Source organism: Lipotes vexillifer, unplaced genomic scaffold (genome assembly GCF_000442215.2).
Source record: "Lipotes vexillifer unplaced genomic scaffold, Lipotes_vexillifer_v1.1 scaffold818, whole genome shotgun sequence".
Classification (NCBI taxonomy): domain Eukaryota; kingdom Metazoa; phylum Chordata; class Mammalia; order Artiodactyla; family Lipotidae; genus Lipotes; species Lipotes vexillifer.
Window position 1 is genome coordinate 1,383,986 of NW_006771890.1, and position 14,020 is coordinate 1,398,005.

At 47.4% G+C, this 14,020-nt stretch overlaps 1 protein-coding gene across 1 annotated transcript in view; it reads left to right on the top strand.

The window, feature by feature from the left end:
- The window catches only part of CACNA2D3 (calcium voltage-gated channel auxiliary subunit alpha2delta 3), a gene marked incomplete at its 3' end in the record, with an annotated part of 652,765 nt that overhangs the window by 315,530 nt on the left and 323,215 nt on the right, over nt 1-14,020 (top strand). The gene's annotated exons all lie outside the window — the stretch shown is intronic.

Genomic DNA, 14,020 nt, shown 5'->3' on the forward strand with positions numbered 1-14,020 from the left:
CAGGCCCTCTAACTTGTAGTCCAGGGGTTGGCAAACTTTAAAGGGCCAGATAGTAAATATCTTACTTAGGCTTTGTGGGCCACAAAGTCTCTGTTGCAACTACTCAGCTCTGCCGTTCTGGCGCGGAAGCAAGCGTACATAGGTAATATGTAAATCAGCAGATAATATGTAAATTGGCTGGTTCCAAGAAAACATTTAATCTACAAAAACAGATAGCCGCATTGGACCTGCAGGCGCTTGTGTACAGAGCCTTCTCTCTTCTTCCTCCATTCCTTGTGATGGTATCTGAGGGTTGTGGAGTTCCTAGGGTTACCATGGAATCACTTGTGGTGTTAGAGTACAAAGCAGCATGAATCTTAATGAGGCTCCCTGTTTTCAGGCTTGTGTTCCTCAAATCCAGTCTTCTCATGGATTCTAGAGTTATTGATGTTTTAGAAATATCGGGGGCCAGTTTCAGTATCACAGGCAGGAAAGCAGTGGTCATGAGACAGGCTCTGGGCTTGAATCCTGCTCATCCTTTTGCTGGCTCTGTAATCCTAAGCAAGTAACTTTTCCTCCCCGAGCCTCAGTTTCCTTCTTTGTAAAATAGGGATAAGAATACTGCCTCCCTCAGGGGGTTATTGTGAGGATATGAAGTGATGCCTAAGCATGTTCAGCACAACTGTTGCTCGTGGAAACTGCCTAGTGCATCTTAGTTGTCATCATTATTATCGGGAAATAACATGAGTATAAATTGCATTTCTAAATTGTTCTAGGTTACTGTTTAAAGAGCTTGGTCAGTGATTAAAGAGCTTCCAACTCACCACCTCTGCAGTGTTCTTCTCATGCCTGTCCTTTGGGTCTGGATATCTAATGTCTCCCTTTCCTGGTTGACCTATTACCCATCCTTAATGTTCTGTGAGGCAGTACCCCATCCATTAATTATTCTGATGGTTATTGGGCCCCCTGTGGTGAACCAGATGCAGCCCCTTCCTTGAGAGGTTCATAGTGAACTTAGGGTCCAGACAGGTAAAAGAGATCATAGGATACCGTGTGTCACCTGCTGGCCACAGTTACTGAAAGACCGGGGCAATGGGAGCTCCAGGGAAGGGACCTGACCACTTGCTCCTTTGAGCTGCCACATGTTTTTCTTTTCTCTCTCTTGGAGAAAGTGATGTCAGTCCAAGTTGCCCCTAGTGAGCTCTGGATTGGACTGTATCCTGTGACCTAATCTTCACTTTGGACTCTTCCTCAGAAAGCAAATTCCTAAGAACCCAAGCCTTAGAGGGCTGAGCTCAGCTTTGTCCGGTGGAGTTTAGTCCTCCAGGGAGATCCTGCCAGATGAGGAAACCCCCTTTTGTGCAGTGTGGCTGCAAAAAGACCATTCTCTCAGCATTAAATACATTCTCAATGGAAGATGAAAAGTTCAGATTTTACAGAGCAATTCCAGACATAAAACAATTCAGAATGATCTTTTAAAATATGGGAACTGCTTCAAGGTTGCTTGAACCATTAGCCCCATTATAGAGATTTAATTGCACCTTGAGCTTTAAAGGCATAATTGTACCTTTCCATGGTGGCAGCACTAGGGGACCAGCACTGCCATTGATCACACAGACTGCAAGTCTCTCTAGGCAGAATCATAATAGATAGTCAGATTTCTTGAGCCATAGAGGTAGATAATCTTATTTAATGTCACCCTCAGCACCCCTCATGAGGTCTGCCTACCACCCCTACTCAGACACAGTGGTCCCGCAGCCAGGCAGTGGGTCATGGGCTAAAGCTCCCAGGCACTGTGTCTTGTTTCTGCCAGGCAGTGAGTAGCTGCCCAAGGAAGAGAGCAGGGGACTTCAGGAAAATTCTTGTCTCATTCTACCTAATTCAAACCAGCCCCAAATAGTCTTTTTTCTTTTCATGTTGCAGAAATGTATTTCATGTTTAGAGTGCTGTCCAGCTCAGATCTAGTTATTGATGACATGTACTTAAAACACATGCTCAGAGATTGGTCACTAGCTGAGATGTTTCTGGGTTAGAAATCTTGCCCCCAACAAAGGAAACCAGTACAGGGGCCATGCTCCCCTGGCAGCTTGAACTCCCATGGGCACATAGCAGAGTGGTTTGATATGATACTTGCTTAGGAGCTGCTGTGTGCTGTGCTCTTGGGCATAACTTCTAGGCATAGATGAAGCTTGCTGATAAAATCTACCTCTTTTCTGCAATCTGCTTTTCTTTTGCTTCCTAGGCAGGGCCTTGCAACCAGGCTGTTCAGCCAGGTCAGCGCTCACCTCTGTGCTTGAGGTGCCTTTCTTGAAGGTGCTGACAGAAATTGCAGGCTCAGAGTTGGTGACATGAGGGCAAACTGACCTATTGGCCACGAGAATTCAAAGAGACATATGTCTGGAGTCTAGAAATGTGTCTCAGGATCCTCATGGTGCCTGATGTAGCAGCTTCTTCCTGAAACCAGCAGATGTTTGCTGAGCGGCTGCTCTGGCATCCCCGACCAGCGAGTCTTAGCTTCTGTTGAGACATCTTTGGAGACTAGCTGCCCATGCCTTAGAAGCTGTGAACAATCCATTTCCTCTAGGAGTAAAGCATGGGTCAGGATGCTTTTGTGAGACCTGAGGATGGTCTGACAGTGGATTCAGATAAAGCTGAACTCTTTTAAGTAATTTCTAGGCTGAAGTGGTATAAAATTTACACAGGCACATATGTAGGTACACATACCCACCTACACGCACAATGTGTGTGTGTTTGTGTATCTGGGTATGTGTGTGTTTGTATATGTGTGTATGAAAGAAATATGCTCTGCCCTCAACCTACCCCTTCATCCCCACCGCTCACCTCTGTCTACCCAGGTGAGAGCCCTTTCTGTTCACTGAGTCCGCCTTTCTCTTTCCTCCACTGTATCTTGTTGTTCATTTCTGTTATCCCTGCCTCCCTGTTTATTGCTTATCCAAATGCTCATTCTTAAAAAACAGCTCAGTACAACCTCTTCAATTCCTTTACGCTTTTGTTTTGTAAGTGACTCTGGTCCTTTGTTCTGGTATCACTTTGTTCTAGAAGTACACTGCATGCATTCTTTTACTTCTCTGAGGGCAGGGGCTCTGCTGATTCAGCCTGCTTGGTGCCCTCCTTTGCCCCGAGCACCATGCTCTTTACATAACGGGTTTTCTACAGTGGATGAGGTAGGGAATGCCACCTGGGCTGTCATTTTTCCATGGTGCCTGCAAGCAGCAGAAACATACCCTGGTGGACTTAAATGGAAAAGATACTGGCTCCAGATGCGCAGGTTCAGCGGCCATGGCTCACGGGCTCAGCCTTTCCGCGGCATGTGGGATCTTCCCGGACCAGGGCACGAACCCGTGTCCCCTGCATCGGCAGGCGGACTCTCAACCACTGCACCACCAGGGAAGCCCGAAAAGATACTTTTTGAAAGGACATTGGGTGGCTCACAGAGTCTCCCAGAAAGTTAGAGAATAAGGCTTAGAAAATGGTCGTGAGAGAGGGCAGCCAGGGGCCAGAGCCACAGCCAGAGCCAGCCTGGTAAGGACCACCTGCCACCATGGCTGACACCAGCCATGCATCTGTGACTACATGAAATAGCTGTGCCTCATTTTCCTCATTCAGAAACTGGAGATGATAATCCCAGTCACTTTCTCAGGGGGTTTTGGTGAGGATTAAACATTGAGAAGGCCACCCAGTACACAAGCTTAGGCAAGTTTTTCTTTCCTTCCATTCCTCAGCATCCTTAGCTGTCAAATGAGTACGACAGTACTGACCTTATAGGATTATCATGAGCACAGCAAGAATAATGCTCATGTGGGTTGGGGTGCAGTGGCTAGCCCACTGACCTTGTCTCTTGTCACCTGCTGGAGGGGAAATAAGACCCATGTCATGGGGTTGCAGTTAGATAGCACAGGTAGCCTTTCAGAGAGTCTGGTACTCGATGAAGACCAATGCATTCTGTTGTGATTATCACTGTATTAACTTGTTTGATTCTCACAGGCAGTTATGGTTAAGACAGGAAGAACTTGAACTCAGAGGGAGTAACAACAGGTCACAGGTTCCCCAGCTGATAGAGGCAGGATTAGAACCCAGCATTTTCCTTAATTGTGTCCTCTCTGGACCATGCGCCACCCCAGTGCCTGGGCTGCTGGTCTGTGAGCCATAAGGGAAAAGACAATACTTTGGCTCCCAAATATTTTTGTTTTAAAGTGGTTGAAATCCAAGAACTGGAAATTGGCCAGAGTTTTACCCTAAACTTCTGCTTCTTTTGTCTCATGTGGTTGCTAAAGAACACAAAAGGGCCGTTTTGGTGATTCTGTGTTGTTTTGGGGGTTTTCCCCTTTCTCCTTATCCCATTTTGCTTCCCCGCCCTCCTCCTCCCCATAACTGTGCTGTAACCATGGTGCTGTCGAGACAGAGGAAAGACATGATAAAAGTGGAAGGAAAAAGGTGATGGCTTAAAAATGTGCCCATAGATAACATTAAACACAAATGATTCTATAGTTTGGCTGGGGGAGAGAGGGGAGGGAAAGAATCCTGTAGCATGTCAGTGTTTTAGACCCTAGCAGAAAAGAGGCAAAAGTAGTAGCTTTATTCTCCAGTAGTTTTAGGCTCTGGATAAAGGAAAATGTGAATTTTAGAAGTTAAGCAGTTTAAACTCTGGTATCATTTTACCACTGTGGCCTCATTTTATTTCCCTCTGCAGCCCCTTGAGGGAGGTTAGGCAATATTCTTATCTCCGTTTTTCAGATGAAGAAACTAAATGTCAGGGAAGCCAAGTCACACAGGTAGGAAGGTCCATGGCAAGTGGACCTGGATTTTCTGATGAGGAGTCCAGCTTACTTGGCTGCCTCTCTGACCATGAGCTCTGAGAGGATGGGTACCTATTCCCGCAAGTGTCTGGGGCTCAGTTACTTCTGGGTCACCTTGGGATCTCGGAACTTTTGCCCAGGCTGAGAACCCCAGCCCTGGGCCCATTCATCACCAGCCTTCTTTCTGAAGCTCCAACTCTTCCTGGGCCCTGCTCCTTGTAGTGAGACCCCAGACCCTTCTCTGGCCGTGCCTCCTCTTCCCTCCGTGATACCCAGTGTCATAACTCCAATGAGGTGAGGTTCCCATGTGAGCTGGGAAGAGGTGCTGACTCATGTAGCGTCTGCATATCAGCCCTGCAAACATCATTGATGTGACTATCTGCTTGGGACAGAAAGTGAGACATAGCAGGGAGGACAAGCAGAATATTATTGCCTCTATAAAGTATTCGCTCATCTATTCGTTCATTCCTTCCTTCCTTCCTTCATTCATTCATCAAATGTTGACTGTGCCAAGCTCTAGAGATACGCCCACAACTAGGAAAGACGTGGGCCCTGCTCCTTGAGCAGAGCGGGAAGACAGATGCTGAACAAGTCATGATCAGGTGACTGGCAGGCAGAGTATGGTGCTAAGGGGCATGTAGCAGGGGGCCGGGCCTGGTCCTGGGGCTCCAAGGAAGCCCTCCCTGAGAGGAGGTAGAGAGGAAGGAGTTAGACGGGAAGGGGGAGTGGTTGGGAGGGAAGCATGTCCAGCAGAAGGACTAAACAGTGAGCAGGTGTCAGAGGGGTAGGGCATGGGGCTGGGATGCTAACAATGAGGGAGTGTGGTGTCCAAGGGGACTTGGGGTGGGGAGGAGTCAGAAAGGTTAGGCTATGGGACCTCCAAGGGCTGGCGAGGTGGTGAGAGGCTGTGAAGGCCATCAGAAGCTCATGGAAACCACAGAGACAGGTAAAATATGGTTGAGAGCTTTGCTGGGAAGAGGTCTTCAGAGGAGCACTAGGCCCAGACACTGAGGAAGAGGGAAGAAGGGAGAGGAGGAGGGGTCCAGGGCCTGGTGCAGAGAAGGCCCAGTGGAGAGGAATGGTGTGTGGCCCAGACTGGATGGTGAAGGTGCAAGCCCTTGGGCATCGGGCCCCAGAGAGTGAGCTCCAGTAAGAACATCAGCTCCACCAGGGCAGGGACCTTCTCTGTGTTCTTCTCTGATGACTTGCCAGCCTCAACATGGTACCTTGCACCTAGTAGGTGCTCAATAAATACTTGTTGCCAGGTGAGCAAATGAATGAAGGGAGCAATTTAGAAAAACTTCTCACTTGGTTCTCATACAGGCGAAGAAAAAACACTGGGAATAGCTCTCAGTCTCGATTCCCTTTCCTCCACCAGTAATGGAGGGCCTGGGAGGGGTTCACTGCTTGGCAGAGGTGGAGTGAGGTGTGAATTGCAGGGCATGACTGAGGCCACCCCTTCATCTTCTAGACATCCCAGGAAGGTGCCCAGTCAGGCCAGCATGGGCTGCAAGCTCTCCTGTGTATGGGGGCCCAGCCCCTGAAGATGAACACAGGTCCAGGAAAGGGGAGACCCATAACCACCACTGTAGAGACTGAGGAACCAACCTGTGTGTGACAATCCAGTAGGTTCTTCTGAAAATCCCAAGAAAGGGGAAGGTCTAGCCTGGCGGACTTGGGTCCCGGACTGCCGTAGGGATGGGCAGGATTGCTCGGTTTGGATTTGTCAGATGTCTCAACCTATTTTTCCAGTGCTGGGTTTGATAAAATGCAAAATGCATTTTGCCAAGCACTTTTCCCCTTAATTACATGTGTATATTTTAAGGGAAATTTAATCCATATGTTTCTGATTCATTTACATGGAAATCATTAAGAGATTGTTTTCTAGGAGCCATTTGATGTGCAAGAAGCTCATGAAACTTTTTAGAAGCTGTGTTTAAAAATTGTTTCTTTCTTTTCCCTTTGCTTGGGGGCATGTGTGTGCGCGCACCTGTGTGAGAGAGAGAGTGAGAGAGAAGGGGGGGTGGAGAAAAGGAAGGTTAGAAAGAAAGAAACTGACTCCAGGATGTCAGAAACAAATATGGACTCTAAATGTTTTTTTTTCTCCTTCGAATTCTGAGCTAAACACTTGGAGTAGGCTAGACTCTTGCTTTTACATCTATTTTCAGCACTAACTGAAGGTGATGGTGCTATGGCCATAAGTTGCAATCTTGAGTAAGGATCAGAGGATCAGGCCTGTACAGACTGCTTCGCTTCTAGCGAAGGACATTCAGAACCCTCCCCATCACATGGCCCTTTGGCACCTGCAGGCCCCCTACGGCCAGATGAATGTTCCCAACCCTGTTTCATCAGTGAGAACACGACAGGACAAGAGTGTTTGGCCAGATGCACAGATGATAGTGCCACTGAAGTGACCCCACAGTTGTTATCCCAAAGTACTCATCATTTTTCTCTTCTAGTTTGGAAATTATACTTTTATGTCCTAGAGTGACTATCTCTGTCTTACAATTCACCATTTGAGTGGCTGAGTTCAAGTTCTTTTGGCAGTTCCTTCACATTTCTGACTGTGCATGTGGGCATAGCACAAACATAGGTCTGTGAAGATGTGTATGTGTGTACACATAGGTTTGGGTCTCTATTATCTCATCAGAGGTGGTGTTAGTGGAAAGAGGATGTCCTGTGGCTTGCTGTGGCCTCTGCTTAGGCTTATGTTTAACCCAGATGTTGAACTTGTTTAATGAATGAGTGAATGAGCTGATTACTCACTGAGAGGCATACTCTGTACTGAGCACCTTAGCTGCAGTATCTCACTTACCACTGCCCAGTGTGTTGCAGGCAGCAGGTAGGGACTGCCATCCTCCACAACCTACTGTGAGAGAATTCCAAACCAACCTCCCACACTCTCTTCTAGTGTCAGGTCTGGCGTGTTAAATGGGGTGAAACTCAAATGCATGACTTCAGGTGCTGGTGGACGGTTTCCTGGAAAGCAAGTGAGAAGGGAGTTCCCACTAAGCCTCTCTGAAACACTTTCCTGCCCCTCTGGTCCCCTTTCACCCTGGTACTGACCTGTACATTCCCCATTGTCCCTGTCCTGAATCATTTCCAGACTCTTTTCAGAACCACTGGGGAGCCTCTGGAGTGTGGCAGGCCTGGACTTGCCTCGAACTTCTGTGAGTGCCAGCTCGGTGGTCTGGGGAAAAACGTTTCATGCTCTGAGTCTCAGTCTCCCCATCTGTAAGGTGTGAAGGGTCATTTTGGGCATTAGCAGAGGTAAGGGTGCGGGCCCGGTGCAGCATCCATACCTTGGGACACTTGACTGGTACACGCTGACTCCTCATGTCAAACTATCTCCAGCTCCTGCTCCTGGGGGCGGGGGCAGGGGTTCTATGTGGCCCTGCCCAATCCCAGCACACAGGTGCCCTTCCCTTCAGCACTGTTTGCAGGATGACATGCAAATCGTCACAAACCGACACCTGCTTCTGCCCTCTTTCACTGGCCTCCCCTTTCCACCTCCTCCAGGTCATGAGACCAGGACTCTGACTCCCTGAATGCCTACCCCTGGGCTCTGCCCTCCCCCCAGCCTGCTCTCCTCTTGCAGAGCTAGGCTTCCCCTTTCCTGACAGCGCAGCTTCCTAGAGCCTGGTCTTGCACTCTGGCCTCAGCCCTCCTCCCCAGAACAGTCACCTGTCCTTCTTTTATGTTCCCATGGTTTGGTGCTTTCCTTTTCACTGGGCTCTCTCCCCCTTGAACTTGGAGGCAGGGGCTGTGTTTTCTTCATCCCATTTGGAACTTAGCAGAAGGGCTGGAATAGAAAAGATCTTCCACAGATGTTTCTTGAACCTGCGTCACTATATGAATACTTTAGTCCTATGCTACTATAGGTCATGACAAACAGATTGCTGGGTTTCTTTTTTCTACTTTTGGTTTGTCAATTCTACTTCTCTGTGCATTTGATTTTTGGGGGGTGGGGTTCCCTTTGAAGACAGTAGTCTTAGATGTATGTCTAATGAGATAATACTACTTTCAGGGTCTTTTAATATGTTTGCATTTTTTATTATCTCTTTTTTCAGAATAATAGAAATCAGGATGGAGGCTTGCGATTGGTAGGAGCTGAATCTAGGCTAGAGGAATTCTAAAAGGAGGGGCCAGGTCAGTAAAGGACAATGCAGGAGCAGAAATGATATACTAACAGTGTTTTCTTTTTTCACCTGGTGTCTCGACATTTGTGAAATGTCACAGTAAATAGTAGAGAGTCAGAGTTCGTAGGTGATTTGTTTTTCTTTTCTTTTCTTTTTTTTGATGACTTAGAGGGAATTGAAGGTCATTCCTATGCTAACATCACACTTAGGTGCTTACTTTCCGATCTGTATTTTGATTGGGAGGGAGGGACCATCTTCAGCACTCTGGAAATGACAGCAGTGAATGTTGCAGCCTGGGCTCATGGTCAGATGTGTTCCAGTGGGGAAAATCGTTAAGAACCACTATCCCTGGACTGACTCAATCAGCCATGCTATGCCACAGGTCCCCAAGAATGAGAAAGAGATTGCTTTGCTGAGGAAATGCAGGTAGGCCCTTCAGGATTTGGGGAAAACAGGGGAGACACACAGAGAGTCCTGCAGTCGGCCCTGGGCTCCTCAGCAGCCCTCCCTGGCATGTGCTGGGTTGGTCAGGGGCTTGTTCAGGGGCGTGGGGTCTGGGTGTGAGTGTGATGTGTGGTGGTTGCCTTGATGCTGACCCTTGCCACCACAAGGGCTCAGGCTATGCTGTTTGCTCATCTGTTAAGTACTCATTATGGTAACACCTATTTCATAGGATTTGTGAGGATTAAATGAAAACAATATATATTAAATCTTTAGCCCTGTGGCTAGTGGGTGGTAAGAGCTTACTAAGAGTGACTTTTGTTAGTACTGTTATAAGAATGATGATAGTGTAAAGCCCACAATGGCATGGCCTATGCCTGGGAGTATCTATGACACTGAACAAATTGACATTCTTTTTCCTCCTGCGCCTTGGAAACCCTTTTATCACTGGAGTTGTACATCAAGAAATTCAATGAACAGAAAACAGTGTGGAGCCAGAGTCGCTTGGGGTTGGGAAGACCATGAGTATCTTCTGCATACGGCCAGTCCCTGATACTTGCGCCCATCTTCCCCCTGCTCATCGTGCTTGGATTGCGGGGGGAGTTGGGGGGGAAGGGGGAAGGGGGCAGCTCTTTGTGTTCATGTCCTTCTGCTCAGCTGCCAAGAACCTTGGTGTCATTGTCAGTTAAATGCCGTAGGGTTTGAGATAACACTCTTTGCTTTCCTTTTGTATGGGACCCGGGGCTCTCAGAAGTCTCTGGGGGCCTCAGCTGTTTCCTGTGCCTCCTCTTGCAGGGGAGAGAGGGAGTAAAGGAAATCTTCCTGTTCACTTCTCACTTTCTTTCCCTTCTTCCCAGCTCCAAGCTTATGGGCTCTTCTGTCCAGAACACACTAGCCATTGTCCTTGGAGACACTCACCTGTGCATTAGTCCACCCGTGTCCCCGTGTCTCAGTTTCCTTCCTCTAGGTAACATTTATGTGGTCTTTATGATGTGCAGGTGCAAGCATGATCTAATATAATACAATTCTACCCACAACTCAGTGAAGTAGAAACAATTATTATTCCCATTTTCCAGATGAGAAAACTGAGGCTTAGAGATTGGTCAGCATGACTCAGCTAGTAAAATGGGCAAGTCAGCATTGCATCCCCAACACTGCCTTCAGCACCTCCTGGATACCCTGCCTCTTTAGACTCTGTCCTACATGCCACTACATCCACCGCCCTGTGGCTGTGCCTACGTGTTCAGTTAGCTGTGTCCTACCTGTTTATGTGCACACTTCACGTGTGAGGCAAATGGAAGACCCTTTTTTTGTCAAATCGTGCTATTTTCTTCCCACCATATGGAAATCTATCATAAATGATAGATTTATAAATTTATAAATTTCATAAATTTCCTCCACCGTCTTATTTTGCATAAACACTCACAGTCTCTTCCCCTGATCAAAATAAATGTTGCAGCAGAAAGTCGTTTTAAAAATGTAAAGCAAATTCTGTATCAGAATGTCAGTATGTCCCAGTGGCTCACGTGTTGAGGATATTTCTGTCAGAGATGAGGCGGTTCCACATTTAATCCTGCAAACCTGCCATACCAAAGTACACATGAGACCAGTGAGTAAGGGAGCAGTGATTCAACATGCAAAAAGGCTCTTTGCTTCACCAGAAATGTCACTGTAGTAGGTTTAGGAGAAGTGAATTCTTCCTCTGTAGGGACTGGCGTGGCGTTTGCAGAGTTGGGTTCTGGGAACACCACTATCATGTATTTATTTTTATTTTTATGTTTTTAATTTATTTTTGGCTGTGTTGGGTCTTCGTTGCTGCACGCAGGCTTTCTCTAGTTGTGGTGAGCGGGGCTACTCTTTGTTGTGGTGCGCCGGCTTCTCACTGCGGTGGCTTCTCTTGTTGCAGAGCACGGACTCTAGGCACATGGGCTTCAGTAGTTGTGGCATGTGGGCTCAGTAGTTGTGGCTCATGGGCTTGGTTGCTCTGCGGCATGTGGGATCTTCCTGGACCAGGGCTCCAACTCGTGTCCCTGGCATTTGCAGGTGGATTCTTAACCACTGTACCACCAGGGAAGGGAAGCTCTTCATGTATTTATTTAATAGATGTTCACAGAGCTCCTCTGGTGTGGCAGACATTAGGCATTAGGGGTGGTGATGAATGAGCAGATGCTGCCTGTGCTCTCGTGACATTTCTAGGCCAGCAGGGAGGCAGATGGGGAGTAATCACACCACTGAGCATTTAATGCAACCAGAAGGAGTGCAATGGAGGGAGCTTTGGTCCAACGAGAGTGTGTCCCAGAGCATCTCAGCCTGGACCAGGGGTGAACCAGGGGTGAGGTACGGCCACGGTCTGAGCACGTTTTCCTGAACAAGATGAGCTTGCCTGACGCTTGAAGGGAGGGTAGGAAATAATTTAGGTAAAGGCTGGGGCAGGGCTGGGAGTATCCCAAGGAGAGATCATGTTGCACAAGATGTCAGTAAGCAGTCCTTGAAAGAATGTTTTGGGATGAAATAAGGGAAGGAGGTGCCATGTAAAGTCTGTCACTCTTGGCAGTCCATTGTGTCCATGAGATATTCAAGGAATTGGAGTTTCTATCAGACAGAAAGACATTTAATTATATGAGGCAGATTTCCCCAAACTTCTTTGATTAGGGTGTCCTTTTATCCTGAAACAACCACTAACATCTCAGAAGGAGTTGGTGTTCCTGGGTCTCAGAGACTCAGAACTGTAGCTCCATGTGTTCAGGTGATAGGTCTCAAGGGTACGCCAATAAGTGACCAAGATGTAGAGGAAAAGATAAGGATGTAGAAGAAAATGCATAGTACAATGCATGAGAGAGAGAGAGAGAGAGAGAGAGAGAGAGAGAGAGTGTGTGTGTGTGTGTGTGTTTGAAGGATATACATAAATGGTTGAATATACTGAACACTTCTAGAGGGATGTATAGGAAATTAAAGTACCTACCTTCCACTTTCTACCCTTCTGTTCAGTTCGAATGTGTTGCTTTTTTAGGAATTAAAAGAACAAAAGAACTTGATTTACAAAAGCTACTCAACTACAAGTAATTTTCAGGTACACATCTATTTGATGAAAGGAAACACATCTCTGTGTACACTGCTAATGGCCTTCCACTTGCTAGTCCTTTCAGCTTGTGGTAGATATGGCTGACAGTGGTTTTGTTGGAGGTAGGAGGACCATGGAGTAAGTCGTTCATGTGCAGACACTGCCTTTGCCGGAGATGGTATTTAGTGTCATCTTGTGTCCCTGTGGTGGCAGCAGTTATTTTCATACAAACGATGTTGGCCTGGTTTCCTTCTAAAGTGATTCCATGATGCTTCAGTCACCCACTGATGGGTATCACATACATGGGGAAGCCCTGCCTCAAATATGAAGAACACTCTGCACTTGGGAAAGAATATCTCAGTGTTTCCAAGAGTCACACTGATAGAAGTGAGGTTTTCTATTCTCCAGCCAAAGGCGGGCAGCTGAGCAGTCTTGCTGTGCTCTCATCGGCACTGTCTCAGGTACCCTGCAAGAGGGCTTTTTATGAAGCAGCTGTTCCTGAGCCTCATTGGACCCTCTGGAGGTGAGCGGTTGTCTGACGGAGGCCCAGGACTAAGGTATCTTGTCCCTTCTGCTCTACCCCCTGTCTCAGGCACCCTCCTCATGCCTGGCCTGCATCTTCTACCTGAAGAGTGTTGGCAGCACAGGTGGGCTGTGAAGATAGGACACCAGTTCTCAGGTGTATCTCTGTTCAGTGCTTACCAGTTCCTCCAAATGTCTGCTTGTGAATCTTGTGACACTCAAAAATTCATGCCTCATATATTTCAGGTAGAGTTCTAGTAAGAACAGTGTGGTTGCCTTATTTTCCAAGATGTCATTCTCTGCACAATGTGGGCAGCTCTATTTTGTTATCTCTAAAGGGCCATCGTCATGCATTCTCTCTCCATTCTGAAGTGGGGGAGTCACTTTTGAACATTGCTGATCTTTTCTCTTTTTCTCCCTCTTACTCCATGGAAGTAGGACAGCCCCTGAGTGGTCTCTGCCTCAACAGCTGCTCCTGCACTGTCTCATACCTATGTTGGTAGATATTTTCCTAGCTCCATACTCAGATAAATGCAACACACTGTGACTTTATCTTTTGGCTGGTGGATTGATCCACATCTTAGAGAGACTGAAGGCATAGAACTCTACATGATGGAACTCAGACTGGAGTTAAAAGTCTTCTGGCCCCAAATCTGTGGTTTTCCCACTAGAGCTTTGAAGCAGAGCCTCTGCAGTTGAGTCCATGTGGGCTTGTCCTCCCTTGGGTCTGCTTTATTCAAAGCCCAGTGATGGGTGCCGGGAAGTTGGACCGTTCTTGTCCTTCAGAGACTTTTCTGGGCTGGGTTTTCATGTATTCACTGCCATCAAAGGCAGAGTGAAAGAGGGGAAATAGCAGAACCAAGTGCCTTGGGAGCCCGATTGAAGAGGTGCCTGTGATGGGCCGTCAATGGGAAGATAGTGGGGAGGTTTCCTCAGCTGGTGTGGGAGCCCTGAGAAAAGGCAGACCTGGCCAAGCCCTCCCTCCTAAGGTGCGCACATAATTGGGTAGCAGTGGTTTGCTTTTTCCTAAACCAGACTTTAAAGACTGACCAGAGGCTCTT